Source organism: Chelonoidis abingdonii, chromosome 9 (assembly GCF_003597395.2).
Source record: "Chelonoidis abingdonii isolate Lonesome George chromosome 9, CheloAbing_2.0, whole genome shotgun sequence".
NCBI classification, from domain to species: Eukaryota; Metazoa; Chordata; order Testudines; family Testudinidae; genus Chelonoidis; species Chelonoidis abingdonii.
In genome coordinates, this window is record NC_133777.1 from 9,166,949 (window position 1) to 9,182,506 (window position 15,558).

At 46.2% G+C, this 15,558-nt stretch overlaps 1 protein-coding gene across 4 annotated transcripts in view; it reads left to right on the forward strand.

Annotated features, from left to right (window-relative positions):
• Positions 1–8,671: 8,671 nt before the first annotated feature.
• RADIL (Rap associating with DIL domain) overlaps positions 8,672–15,558 on the forward strand; it is a 68,275-nt gene continuing 61,388 nt past the window's right edge. The window contains exon 1 of one of the 4 annotated variants that reach the window (XM_075069176.1): positions 8,672–8,845. The gene's annotated coding sequence lies outside the window, so the exon portion shown is untranslated. The remainder of the gene's footprint in view (positions 8,846–15,558) is intronic. The other 3 variants (XR_012656487.1, XM_032767788.2, XM_032767787.2) reach the window with 3 other exon arrangements.

The following is a 15,558-nucleotide window of genomic DNA, read 5'->3' on the forward strand; positions in this document are numbered from 1 at the left end:
ATACCTCATTTGTGCCTGCTTTTTCTCCAGTGTGTTTATTAAGTCAAAATGAGTTTTCTTGGAGGATCTTAAACAAACCAACACCAACAACAAAACCACACCCACCAATCTGGTATCCTACTCTCCCCAAATAGGATCACCGAGAAATTAGGAGAGGAGACTTGACAAGCCAAGATGTAACATAGGCAGCCCAATGCACCATCGTTAGGGGGCTGACATGAAATTGTATTATACCCATTGCATTGTAATCATCAGTCCAATGCAACATTGTTGTCTGGCCAGCATTAAGTCATATTCTTTTTCGGTACACAACTGATTATAGAACACAGTCCAAAGCAAATAAAGACTTGCCAGAGTGATAGGCAGTGGAAGATACTTAAGAGCTGATCCTGCAATGAGCTGCATGTGGGGAATTCAGTTACAATGAAGCTCCATTTGCTGGGAATGGAACAAGAGTGCCAATGATTCTCAGTAAATGATGGATTAGAGCAAAGCAGGTCGAGGGATGATGGAGTGGGAAATGGGTTCACTATAAAAGGGTCTGATGGGGGCAGAGATGTTATTTGGTCTCTGGGAAACAAGGGATTAATTTAATGTCCGCTTTTACCATGAGAGAAGGACTATAAATTGGTGGGGGAAATTCAGGTGAGAAGAAGAATGCTGCTGGAGAGCTTGGGCTCCGCACCAATGTTATGGGCCTGGATTGATCTCCAAGATGGGACGTTTCCCTGGAGGAAAAGAATTTGATGGTTGTTCCTGTCTTTTTTGCTGACTCGTTCCGGTGGTTTACAGAGACGTCCACCTACAATGTCTCAGTGTGCAGCTTTCCCCTGAGACGCTCTGGGTGAAGGGTATTCAGAACCTTGGGTGAATCCAGGAGAAAAGGAAGAAAGTCCCCACAGTGGCTTCATTTCCAAACACCTTGTTAGCACCTCTGGCCTGTTATTTTTAGTCTTCCTCCTTTCACTTGTGTCAAATGTAAGGGGTGGAACTCAGCAGAGGTTGGTGATGCGATGAAACAGGAAACCAAGTGTGATCTGTAAAGGGAGCCTCAGAGCCAGTCACGATCAGACTATACGGGATTCAAAACAGGAGACACAAGACCCTCGTTGGCTTCCGTGGGAGCAGGATTTGGCCCCTAGTTTCTAACTGCACCTGCAACATCTCTTTGTGAGTCAATACACAGATTGGCAGCATGCTATGAATGGATTCTGATAACGAGCACTGGGACATATATAGCAATTACACTCCTCAGCCATTCTGGCTTTTCACTTCCCCAGCTTTGCATACTTGCTACTGAAAATGCTATCAGCTCGCATGAGAGGCCAGAGTCTGACAGAGGTCAGTTACATTGCTGTAACTCCTCAGTGATTCCTTTTACTTGCATCATTCTGGATTTACACCAGAGTAACTGAGATCAAAATCTGACTCTCGCTCAAAAATTCATTGAGTTATTCTGCAGCATATAGACTGGCTTCCCCGTGCTGGAGTGCTTGGGCCATGCAGTTTATCCGTTAACTGCATCCCTCATCTCTCATGCAGCGATGCTGGGACATGGGTGGCTGTTTATGTGGAGAGGTGTGTGGGCATTCTCGTGGTATGTGTGATAAGGATGCACTGTAATAACTGAGCATATTTCCTTACCAGCTTTGGTTATAAACTGGCCCAGTACCCCTCTGTATGGCCACCAGTCTGTACAAGTGGACCCAATTGCTGGGTCCTATATAATTCTGACTCTGCTGGATCTGGGTAGTTTCATCACTGTTTCTAGCTCTGAAGCGCTAGGCATTCTCCTGGGCCCAGCCCTCTCGTCTTGCATCCTTCCCTGGGACATTGAACATTAACTCTCTAGACCCTCAAACCAATGTCTGAGACCTTCTGAGTCCTCCCAGTTTCATGCACTCCCTTGGCGCTCTACACAGGGTGTGGACACTCATTTAATTCCTTCAGAGAAACCCTGGCAAGCAAGCAAAGAACACAGGCTTAGCAAAGGAATTTCTTAACCACAGAGACTTTGCCATTAAAAGCACTCAAGTTGCAGATAATTGAAAATAATCGAAGTCCTGAGAGACATTCTCCCCCTGGTTGAGCTCACCCCTTCAGTGAGTGTGTAGTTCATCAGAACTGCAGGCAGGGCAGAGTCTCTCCTGTATGGCCTTCTTATGTGTGCCAATGGTAAGGACCCCTTGCACAGAGCTCTAAAATAAAGCCCCTAGCTCAGTGCCATGTGTTCACATTCCCAATCCAGCCAGTCATGTTTGTTCCTCTCCCTTGCAAGCTCCTGTGTAGAAAGGCCTTTGTTCCATGGAGATGGACAATTAGTTGATGGCCCTAGATTGCAGTCTTGATGGTTTTCAGTAATGGTCGTAAGAATGGCCATACTGGGTCAGGCCAACAGTCCATCTAGCCAGGTATCCTGTCTTCTGACAGTGGTCAGTGCCAGATGCTTCAGAAGGAATGAATAGAACAGGACAATTTTGAGTGATCCATTCTGTTGCCCAGTCCCAGCTTCTGGCAGCTGGAGTTGAGGGACATGTGGAGCATGGGCTTGTGTCCTGCCCATCCTGGCTAATAGCCATTAATGCACCTGTCCTCCATGAACTTATCTAATTGTTTTTTTAAACTCAGTTATAGTTTTGGCCTTCACAACATCCACAGCAACAAGTTCCACAGGTTGACAGTGCGTTGTCTGAAGAAATACTTCCTTATGTTTGTTTTAAACCAGCTGCCTATTCATTTCATCAGGTGACACCTAGTTCTTGTGTTATATGAAAGGGTAAAATAAGAATTCCCTATTCACTTTCTCTATACCTTTTTGCACTTCTGATCTTAATCATGAGGCTGCCTATAACAAGTGTGCTTAGAAATCCAAGATCCAAACAAGTGTGTCAGTACTTCCTCAGGGGGCATGGATCAGTGTTCATGTCGCACTCTCCATCAGCACCCGGCCCAAGCTGGGGAAGCTAATGATCCAACCAGAGGACCAAATTCAGTGATGAATTCTGGTCACATGCCACCTGAGGCACATTGCGCATATGTTAAGAAGTACTTCCTCTTGTCCACTTTGTCTCTTGTCCTGGTGGGGATTCATCCCAAAAGGAGATGGATAGGCAGAGAGATCTATCCACCTGGCTTTGCTCGCTTCTCACAGCTGTTTCACAGGTGCCCTCATGTCCCGAACCATATCTCACTCCATCTCACACAGGCCTGGTCTCCTCGCACTTTGGTTATTGTAAGTTAATGACACCAGGAATGCTGAGTCATGGGACTGAGGGCAGAGAAAATTAGGATATAGAAACTAATCTCATGCTGTTTACAGATTCCTGTGCTATCATATTTCATTTCTTCCACACTGTATTCCAGATCTTGGGCCGCAGCACGTTGAGAGGTTTGGTTGCAATACACCAGACCAGATGCCGTCTCTGCCACCCCTTTACAGTTTTGGAGAGGACTTCCCCACAAAGCAAACCCCTGAGCGTTAGAGTGGCTTAGAGACACAAAACTATTTGATTTGGGGGGGTCTTTCTAGCCCCCCTTATGCCCATCTTCATTGAGACCACTTTAGCCAGAGCTGCTGTTCAAAACCCAATTAAGGGGGAGATTTTCAAAGGTAGAAACGAGTCATTTGGTGAAGAATAGGCTAGTGATTTAGTTATTGACTCACGTTGACAAACAATCCGAAATAGGCCACTTTTAACCCAAACCGAGAGTATCCAAACTGAGCTTTGCAGTAGTTTAATGAAATCCATTTAACCAGATCAGTTCAGCTAAACCAGTGCAATATAGACAAGGCCTTATTTCCCTCCACCCTTGGTTTATCTTTGTCTATTTAGATTGTGAACTTTATGGGGCAGGGACTATCTCTTGCTATGTGAGGTGTTTGCTCAGGGCCTGATCTTAGAGCCTACAGGGGTGACCATAATACAAAGGGGAAGAGAAGTGGCCTCTGACAGCAGTCAGGCCATTTAGAAGGACAATAATGTTTATGTCTTGTGCAGCTCCGCTCAGGTTTTCAGCCCCAGGCAAATAATAACTCTCAATATTTCCTCTCTTGCAGGGCTGCCACCCCACAATCACAGAGCTCTTAATAAGTGGTGGAGTGTAAACTCTTTGTGCAGGGCCACCTTTTTGTCATAAAATACCAGGGGTGGAAGGGATCTAGTCTAACCCCCTGCCCAAAGCAGGTCTAATCCCCAGACAGATTTTTTTACCCAAACCTCTAAATGGCCCCTTCAAGGGCTGAACTCATAACTCTGAGGGTAACAGACCAATACTCAAACCACTGAGCTATAGGATACCGAACGGTCAACACTTGAGCCCTGATCCAAATGCATAATATACCTCAGCCCCCTCCCCGCCCGGGGCCGCCATGAGGCAGGTACGGGCTCGCAGGAGGCGCATCCCCCCTCCCCCATGACATGCAGCCACCTCTGGGGCGGAAGGCGGCAGCTGTTCAGCAGACTCTCGGGCCAGGAGGCTGCTCGGTGCCGGCTTTGGCCCTTCCCCGCGCGGGTCTGACAGCGGGGCCCCCGGCACCCACCGAGCTCGCCCCGCGGCCCATCGCGCTGAGGATCCCGAAGGTGGCGCCCTGGAGCCGCGGAGCCGCCTCCTCTCCACTGCCATCCCCGCCCCGGCTGGCGGGACGTGAGCGCTCGGGCTCGGCTAGCGCCGGCTCCTGCCCTCTGCAGCCGGGCTGGCCGGGGCGGGGAGCCGCGGCGGGGAAGAAGCGCCCGGCGAGGCCAGGGCCGGTGAGTAACGGCTCGGTACGGGCTGGGGGGCGCGGAGCGTGCCCCGGGCAAGGGCAGGGGGAGCCTGGGGCGGGGGGGACCCACTCAGGTGGCTTCAAGTTGAGAAGCCAGAGACAGAAAAGGGGGGGGGGTGAGGGAGACAGGAGACCCCCCCGGGGCGGGGGGGGGCTGGCAGCACGGCTCCCCTAGGGCTGGGGGCAAGCAGCTGGCGGGAGACAGACATGCGGGCACACGCACACACTTGCGAGGCAGCCTGGCACACGGACCCAGGCTGACAGAGAGGAGAGAGACACCAACAAGCATCCAGAGCCAACGAGACACGCAGGCACTGGGCCGGACAGCCGGACCGACAGACACGGGAGCACCGCGCTGGGTTGCAGCGATCTGCCCTTCCCGAGAAGCGTCCCAGCAACCCACCCCCCCGGACACCCCCAATGCAGGGAGGCTGGCCCCAGGAGCTTTGCTAGCCCTGGAATATTTGTTCTCCTACCCTTAGAAAGTGAAGCCAGAGAGCGGGAGTTGAGGCTTTTCTGGTTGCCATTGGAGACCAAACCTGCCTTGCAAATAACACCAGACCGTAAAGAAGCAAACCTGGTGGGTTGGTGGGGGATCCTGCTGCTTTTTCACTCCCTTCCCCCCAAAACAACCCATTTCACCCGCTTTCAGGCTGTCGACCATCCCATTAGCAGGAAAATGTTTGCAATACGATTGCCCACGGAGGAGCAGAGCAATTTCTTTTGGAGTTTAAGTAACTTCAGTAAATTATGAAGAAAATGCAGGGGAGTTAGTCAGTTGCTCTGGGATTGCCTATTTCCAGCGCTGTAGAGGATCAGTTCATAATTTTTCCAGTGATAATTAAGAACTCCAAATTAGACAGTCCACTGAGATTCAGATGCTCGAAAGCCAGCAGAAAGCAAACACACAGTTTAAAATGCAGTTCTTGCATACAGTACACAGCTCAGGGGATTGTCATTTGTACATTGGCATTACTGCAGGGCCAGTGGTATATGGGGCCGAGCAAAACTCGTTTTTAAAAGATTCACATTAAGACCCCTATTGACTTCAGCACGAGTAGAACATTCTCTGCAATTTGTAGGATCAGCCCCTTGATTCTTATCATCTGTTCAAGTAGTGCCATAACTGTAGATAGCAGTTGACAAACTTGTAGTAAGACGTGGTTCCTGTGAGCTCTCTCGGGCAAGGAACCATCATTTTGTTCTGTGGTTTCACAGCGCCCACTTCCTGGATCCCAACGGGACAATGAGGCATTTGCTGAAATACAAATTAATAATAATTAGTAATAATAATGCTTTGAGGAGTTTAATGCCCAGTCCAACTTTGGCTGAAGTCAGTGGCAAGACTCCTGTTCACTTCACTGGGAGTTGGATCAGGCCCTAAGTATGACAGATGCAACACACTTGATTAACTATCAGTCTCTAAATGGCAGACTTGATAGTAACACCCTGGCGAGAGGAGGGGGCTGCTTTCCTCACTACAGAAGCATTTCCAGAGGTGTCTCTGCGGTCCCTGTGCACTGAATGTGAAATCTTCCAGTTAGGAGCTCGCAGTTGAGTCTCAAACCCGTGAGTCTTCATGTTTTCTCTTCAAGTCTTTATCACCCTACTAGATGTTCCCTTATTCTGAATAAGCAAAAGAATTTTCCATCTGACATCTGATTGGAGAAACAACCGACTAGTCCAGCCTTTCTCATTTCACCCAGCTTTCGCATTTGCCACCATAGGCTCAAGATCCCTCACCCTACAGGAAGTTAATCACAGAGTCAGTTTGAGTGATGCTTTTTATTTTCTTCAATTTCACTCCCATCCCCATTATGCAGGGTGAAGGTGGGGCCAGGCGACACCTCACCAAAGCAAACTTTAGGTTGGTCTTGGATCTGTAGAGGGGCAGGATTTAATAGTTAAGGGATGTAAGTCTAAGTCTCTGGGTCCACAATCTTCTCATTTCCTTTGCCTTTGGAGTTATAATTTGTTCCACATTGTAGTGTTGGAGCCAGCCCTCAGTCCGCCCACAGTGTCTTTGCTGCTCTCTGTCTGAGGCTGCGACTCTGGTTTCCATTTAAAAAAGGAAATTCTGCAAAAAGGGACCTGAGATAAATAGCCTCACTGGCTGTATTTCTTGGACAGATAAATGTGAAATAAGCAGCACACGTGCATGTGCAATAGGCAAGCACAGCCACCTTCTCGTTGTGTGTAACCTGCATGCTCTGGGATAAACACAGGGGAAATTCAAGAAGGTTGGAAGAGTGCTAATGTTGTGCCAAATATTCAAAAAGGGCAAACGGATTGACCCAGGTAACTGTAGGCTGATCAGTTTGACATCAATCCCAGGCAAATTAATGGAAAAGCTGATATGGCTTGCAATCGATAAAGAATTAAATGATAGGAATATAATTAATGCCACTCAACATTGTTTCATGGAAAATAGATCTTGTCAAATAACCCTTCATTCTTTGAGGAGATAACAAGTTTGGTTGATTGGTTGGGTGCATAGTTGTCATATACTTACACTTTTATAAGGCATTTGACTTACTACTGCATAACATACTGAGTAATAAATTAGCACTATACAGTATCAGTAAAGCACACATTAAATGGATTAAGAACTGGCTAACTGACAGCTTTCGAAAAGTAGTTGTCAGAAGGGGATCATCACTGTATTTCTAAAGGGCTTTTGCAGCCCCTTCAGTACTAGGCTTGAGGCTAGCCAGTACTTGCATCAATGATCTGGAAATGAATATAAAATTACGGCTTATAAAATTTGCGGATAAGACAAAGATTGGCAAAGTGGTAAATAGCAATGAGCAGGCAGGCCTACAGAGCAATCTGGATTGCTTGGTAAACTGGGCCCATTCTAGTAAAATATGTTTTAATATGGCCAAATGCAGAGTTATACATGTAGGAACAAGGAAGGCAGGCAATAGTTACAGAGTGGGAGACTGTATTCTGGAAGGCAGTGATTCTAAAAAGGATTTAGGGGTGAGCTGCTAGACCTGGTTGTAGTGGTCTGTGATCTCCAGAGGTGATAGCATGCCTTGTAATTAATCTAAGAATGTGTCTGCAGATGTGTCCGCAGATCTGTTTCTCTCAGGTATTGCTAAGGCACCTTTCATCCCAGTATCTAAGCAACAGCCATCAACTAAAGATAGCAGTGAGCCTGCCCAAAGAGGGCTCTGTGCTCTCCATCTCCCCTCATTCCCTTTTTCTCACCTTCCCTTCCTTCCTCTCATATAATGCTTCCTTCTTGCCTTGTGTTTCTCTCCGCCTTCCTCACCCTTTATGCCTTCGGGTTAGACTCTGCTAACTGGATGAGGCTTTGTTAGGGAAGTCGGTCTTACGTTTAGACTTGAACGTGATCGGGCTCTGTCTCAGTCTGGCTTACCCTGCTAAGGAGATCACACTGCCGAGAAAGGCCTTGGTATCAAACTCTCAGCGAATCCAGCTGCAGCACTCTTGTGGAGTGTAGGTGCCTTGATGGGTCATGGCTGGACAAGCAAGTGTACAGCCATTATCAGTTGCCAGCTCACCATCTACCCATCAGCTTGTGGGTCACCTTCATCAACAGGTTTAGCCCATGGAGACTATAGGCCCCAGCATGCCATGCTCTGGCTACTTGGGGCTTTGTCTTATATAGGTGCCTATTACCCCCCCCCCCCGCCCCCCCATCCTCTGTCCTGATTTTTCACCCTTGCTATCTGGTCACCCTAAGCTGGATACTAAATATGGGGGCACTTGTGAGTAGTACAGTAGAGCTGTACTTCAGCCCCTGCGCCAAAGACAAAAGAACAGCTCCACCAGGGGGTGCTGTTATATCCACAAGCTGCTGATATATTTCAGTAGAGCAGAGCACATAAGCCATCACGTCACACCATCCCTGGAGGACTTCAGAGGGTATAATTAAATGGCTCCTTGCAGATCTTTGTAACTGAGGTGAAAGTGAAATGATGTTCTCTATTTTCCTGTCCTGGAACTGGGAGGAACAAGTTTCTGTGAAAATGAATAATGCAGGGGAAGCTGCAGGGTTTGCTGTGAAGAGGAGAATAAGTGACTGAAAGAAAGAGATGTGAAAAGAATGGCAAGGTAAGTAAAGGTCTTTAAATAGGCATCAGGTGCACTTAGCTGGAACATTTGGGACAGGCTGCTAATGTTTAAAGTTACTGAGTGCTGATACAATGGGGGAACAGGGATTCCACTCAGCCATAGGAAACTGTCCACACAACTGCCTTTGTACGAACAAGAGCTGCCCAGCTGATTTGGGGATGTTGAAATTATACCCCAACAAACCTAAATGACTATTAGATTTTGTGGTGTTTTAGTTACAACACCGTTGACCGGCTAATGATAAATTGCAGTGCAGTGCTCAGATGGGAGGACATGTGTTGACCACATGAACATCACATTCATTTGTTGTGATCATTACCATAACAGTGCAGAATAAATAATAGCATCATGAATAGCCATTGTTGGTGTGGCTGGTCTGTGTGTACCATGACATGGAAAGAGAGGCCTAGACACTTGATACAGATTCCACTAAGAGGAAAAAACAAAACCCCTGGCTGATTCAGTCATAGTTTTCAACAGTAAATGCCAAAAAAAAAATAAAAAAAATCTTGCTTTCTGCTTTTGCATATGGCACATGTTTGGAATGTCTGGAGCTGCCTACCTCTGCTGCAAGCTTTTTTCCCTCAAACAATGCATATCTTATAATAGCATTATAGGAGAACTGTACCATAAGCAACAAGGAGGAGATCTGGGGGATTTAGGTGCATGAGGCATTTAGGTGCACAAGTCCTAGTGACTCTCCATAAGGCTTGTGTGCCTAAATTGCTTAGGTGGTTTTGAACTTCCCCCTCACCCCCAAAGGCTCGGTAGACCTGGAGTTACTTTGTCACAGGTAATATGAGCTGAGATGTTCTTAGCTGAAACCTAGCCCCAGTGTTTGTTCTACTCTTCTCTGTTTAGTTTCTTATAAGATGCCCATGAGCATAGAGGTCTGGGAAAAGCATATTTCATTATCACTCTATGTTGTCCCTTAGGCTCTCAGATGGAAATAAGACCATATCTTACTTTGTATTTTGCAGAAAGCCATGATTTTTGGATGGGCTGAACCCCCATCACTCCATTTAAAATCAATAAGCGCTCTGAGTTCTCAGCCCATTGCAAACTGGATCCTTTCCTGCACTACATGCACAACAGTGAAATGACCGTGCTCAAAGCCTCTTTGTATGGATGAAACACATTGTGTTCTGAAGTTTTTGGTCTCTGGAACTAGAGAAGCTGGGTTTGCATAGGGCATTCTAAGAAAGAACACAAAAGTTGCTGCATTATAAACAATGTAGTTAAAATTCAGATGGGCACTTTAAAAAATACATATGGTTTTAGCTGCCTAAGTTTGAAGGAATTGGTTTCTGCAGTTGGAAGTGTTATCAAGTTGTATAGGTGCTGTAGGTAGTTTTGCACTGATGAGATTAGCTGGTAAAATACACAGCTATCCAGATGTTCTAAATGATTCTTACATAAAAGTTATTTTCTCTCTCTCTCATCTGTCAGTGGAGTCTCTTGGGCAGACTCTTAGGGCTGGTCTACACTAGAAAGTTAGGTCTATCTAGGGACGTCACTCAGGGGTGTAAAAAAGTCACACCTATCAGAGATGTAGTTAAACTGACCTAAGCCCCAGTGTTGACTCCATTGGGTCGACGGAAGAATTCTTCTGTTGATTTAGCTACTGCCTCTCAGGGAGGTGGAGCTACTACAGCAACAAAAGAGGGTCCACACTACAGCGCTTGGGTGTAGCAGTTGCAGCATCCAGTGTAGGCATACAGAGTTGGATCAGTTTTTCTTCTGTCCTTTTCCAGAATCCCTTTGTATGCTCCAGCAATCTATTGCTAGTGAGGACTGATTGGGCTTTCCTTGGTAGAGTTGGGGAGGAAATAATTTTCCCATCCTGCAAGGGTTTTTGACGTTTAAAGGTTTTTTTTCTGTCCCTAAACGGAATGAAAAGTCAAAATTTCAAATTTTTGTGAACCGATAAAAAAAAATTGCTTTTGTTTTGATTTTGATCATTTAAAAAAATGTTTAACCTTTTTGGTATAAAATTTCAAAATGAAAAGTCCTTTCAAGTAGATAAATTGAAACTTTTTTTAATGCCCAAATGGGATATTTTGACAGTCTTGAAACTTTCTTCAAATAATGTTCAAACTGGGAGATTTATCATAACCAGCTCTTTCCTGCAAATAGTTTCAATGAATCAACACTTCCCAATGAAAAAAAATTTTGTTGGAAAATTACTGACCCTCTCTGATCCTAAGGGCTTGTGAAAGTTGGTCCTCAATTAGCCAGTTAGGGTCACTTTTGAATGACCTGACACTTACTCTCCCCATGGCTTGAGCCCATAGCTACAGCAATACTCCTGAGAAATGTTATTTTCTAGTGAATGCCAAACTCGTTTTTTAAATCAGAACTGACGGTCAGGTTCTAAATCGAGAGAAGAACGGTCTTCTGGATGATTATTATTTAACATTTCTATGGCACTACCTGACAGTTCATGAGTTCTGGGTTCTAATCCCATCTCTGCCACAGACTGCCTGTGTGGCCTTGGGCAAGAATCCCTGTGCCTCCATTTTTCCATTTGTGAGATGGAGGAAAATAGTATTTCCCTATCTCAAAGGGATGTGGGAAGAATAAATTCATTAACATTTGAGGCGCTTAGATGCTATGATGAACCTCATAGATAAGTCAACACAAACCATAAAATACAGCAAACAGAGCCCCCAAGAATATATATTTTTCAAGCTAAATACTGCATCTGTTTTAACTGGCAAGACACTGCAATTAAACTCCCGCAACCGGCCTGGGCTAGCTGACTCAGCACGGGCTGTGCGGCTGTAGAATTGTGGTGTAGGTGTTCAGGGGCGGGCTGTAGGGTCCCGGAGCCCAGGCTCCAGCCTGAGCCTGAGTGTCTGCACCACAGTTTTACAGCCCCACAGCCCGAGCCCCAGGAACCTGAATCAGCTGACACAGGCCAGCCCTGGGTGTTTAATTGCAGTGTTTACATGAACTTGAATGTCCCTCTGCCCTATTTCCTCATCTGTAGAAGAGGAATGATAAAACTTCCTTTCTCCAGCCCTCTCTCTGCCCTGTGTGTGTAGACTGTAAACTCTGGGGCAGGCACTGTTCTTTGCTCTGTATCTAGCATGATGGGGCCTGATTTTGGCTGTGGTGTTAGGGGCTGCTGTAATAATACATTTAGTACATAAATCCATCTGTGTTCACACCAGGCCTGGAGCTGAGCGTGCCTTTGTGTGTGTGTAGTCGGGGATTCACCCCTTTCTAATACTCTGCTGCACTCATTCCTATGGAGAACTCTCCCTCACTGCAATGAACCAATCCCATTGCTCAGTGCTTTGGGACCGACACCCTCTATTTATTTGACCAGCTATCTGTTTTTGCCATTATTAATTGCCTGCCTGAGGGAGAGACCTTTCAGGGAGCCCGTTGCTCTTGGCTGCTGCTGCTACTCCAGCAGGGAAAGTCACCCCTCTGCCTTGGAGCAGGAGGGGAAAGGGAAAGTTTTTTCCTCTCTGTTTCTTGCTTTGTTTTTTGCTGAGCTGAGTATGTGCAAAGGTAAATGTTATTACAGATTCAGGGGAGACTGTCTGACTCAGGATTATAAATGAGATATTCCCAGGAGAGGAAAGCATGGTCCAGTGCTCATACGTGCAGACAGGAAGTCACCAGTTCTGCATTAGAGCCACTGACCTTGCAAAAGTCATGTAATCTTTCTGTGCCTCAGTTTCCTCATCCACTTCACCCCAGGCAGGGATGGGGAGGGGCCAAGTCACCTGTGAGTTAATGGGGAAAGGTGTCTGCCTTCCTGCCCCCTTCTGTCCTGGGTACACAAATGGCTCTTGTAAGGGGCAGGCTAGTGATCTGAGTGGTACGGGGAAGGTGATAAGGGAGGACAGGGCATGAGAAGGGGCATCAGTAAGGTTGTATGGGAGCGGGGAAAGGGGGTCACACTGAGGCTAGAGCTGGGTGGGATATGTATATGTGTGCAGACTGAATGGGAGAAGGCAGAGAGATTATACCTTGGAGAAGTTCCCACCGCTCACAAAAAACAGTAAGACCAGAAGGTGACCTCTTCCATTAGCAGCACGAGCGCTTTCCCATCCCGGGCTGGAGGTGGTTTGGAGTCTGTCCAGTGCCGACAGAGGATCTTTCTGCTAATGTTAGCACTCTTCTTGGATATTCTGAAAGACCTGACAGAAATACCATCGTACAGGAGGCGAAGTGGCCCTGTAGGTTGGGCAAATATCTCAGTCTCAACTCTATTCTGCTGCTGATTTACTGTATGAATTTAGGTAAGTCCCCTGGCCTCTCTTTGCCTCTGTTACAACAGTGGTTCTCAACTAGGGGTACACATACTCCTGGGGGGACGTGGAGGTCTTCCAGGGGGGGCATCAACTCATCTAAACATTTTCCTAGTTTTACAACAGGCTCCACAAAAAGCACTAGCAAAGTCAGTACAGACTAAAATGTCGTACAGACAATGACTTGTTCATCCTGCTCTATGTACTGTACACTGAAATGGAAGTACAATATTTATATTCCAGCTGATTTATTTTATAATTATATGGTAAAAATTAGAAAGTCAGCAATTTTTCAGTAATAATGAGCTGTGACACTTCTGTATTTTTATGTCTGGTTTTGTAAGCCAAGGAGTTTTTAAGTGAGGTGAAACTTGGGGGTACGCAAGACAAACCAGACTCCTGAAAGGGGTACAGTCGTCTGGAAAGGTTGAGAGCCACTATAGTACAGTATTAATAAAAGAGGGAAAACGAGGCCTCGCCATCTTTGTAAAGTGCTCTGAGGTCTGTGGAGGACATGTGCTCTATATAGGTGCTAACTGTGGCTAGTGATGTTGATTGATGTCTGCCTCAGAGGGAGGGTTACGAGATCCTTGAATGGAAAGCGCTCCGAGAGTGCAAAGTAGTAGTGATAAAGTAACAGCAGTGCTAATTGTCTTTGTAGGACCTTTCGCCCGTAGGCTGCCATTTCACATCCACTCCAGGATACTAGTAACAACCTCGCTTAGTCGCTATCTGATGTCTGCTCAGTGTCTGCAGCAAAATGAGCTTCATGGGCTCAGGCCTCCAGTGTCCACATTACACCCATAGGGCGTCACAACTGGCCCTGGTTGAGAGTGCTGTTGACAGCCTCAGCAGAGGCCAGGGACTGAATGGGGGATGTAGACTTAGGTGGTACCTCTCTAGGTTTGATGCACAGTAGTAGGGTGGAGGAAGCTTGCCCTGAGGCTGTCTGTGCTGTACCTATTTTGGGATAAAGAGAAGTCTGCAGTTTCCAGGGCTGTCAGCCTGGAACCTTTCTCCAGCAGTAATGTCACACACTATCTCAGAGTGTAGGTCAAGTAGGAGGAGTGTGGGGACAAATAAAACTCCGAATTCTGCCTTGTGTCCAGTGGAACAAATACTTCTTCCATGCTTGCCCTTGATACGTTCACTCTTGGCATCATGAAGTTATTTAGCTACAAAGTGTTGTGACTTTTATTGAAAACTCTTAAATCTAGGGAAGCATATATCGGGCAGTAACTCACATACTCACAGTTGCAATTGTGTGTCCATTCTGGATTGTCACACTATGCCTTGGTAGGAATGATCATGTTATAAATCAGCTGTTGGTTTAAAGCTGATAATTTATATAACAATGTGTATCCAGATTTTTAAACAATAGTCTATGCGAATGGGTGAGAGGTTCTTGGAGGGGAAAAATTCACATCGCAGGCCTACCAGAGACTGATCCTGATTTGTCCACCTACCGTAGGGTGATTCACAAAGTTAGGATCAGCATGTTAGGATATGTCTAGCTGTGCTTAGCCTTGATGTAGATGCATAAGATGCTTTTCTCTTGCCAGATGTCTCTTGCCAGATCTCACTCGAGTCCTAATGTGAGAATGTGATTTTAAAAATAAATATTTTATTTAAAAGTAGAGCTGCAAAATCTAAACTGAAATGTAGACAAGCCCAGAAAATCTGTGCCAAATTCCTCCCCTAACTGGCCATAGCAAGCATTCAGCAAAGAAATTTTTCTGTGAGATATCACCCAGTCTGCCACACATCACCGTGTCCTGGTTTGATAATGCAGGCAGCCCTCGTTTGGGAACACTGGAGAATAGCTGATACAACAAGGATTTCATTTGGCCTTTGGTTGCATCGGGAAGTGGTATCAGTGATGCTACAGAATAATGCACTTTGGAATGTCTTAGTGAACCAGGAAGTACCAGAAGATTTGGTGAGGTGGAGTGGAGAGAACTTTTTAGAAAGATTAATCACAACTTGTTTTTTCTAGGGCCTGTTGCCTCTTGGTTAGCAGGGACATTCAGCAGAGAGCTGCAGGCTTAACTTAATTTTCACCTGAGCTTTGCATTTCACCTTTAAAAGTTGAATTGATTCATAACTTGTAAGTGAATGGGACTCCTGAGACCTTGGCTGCTAACCGAGAAGGTCTCTGTGATGCTTCTCAGGGCATGCAGGGCTGCAAGTCACAGTATTGCCACCCGCCTCCAGCACAAGGGAGTCTTGCCTTTGCCAGCTGGGTGTTAGCTCCGTAACACAACCAGCTTGTCAGCCACTCAAGCCCTGCCTTTGCCCTGAGGGTTGACAATAGATTCACCCTAGCCATTGACTCCCTTCAAAGTGTCTCCCTGCAGTATTCAGCCCCTGATCTCTGGATACCACCAAAATCCCAGATCCTCTCTTTCCAGCAGAACAGTGTTC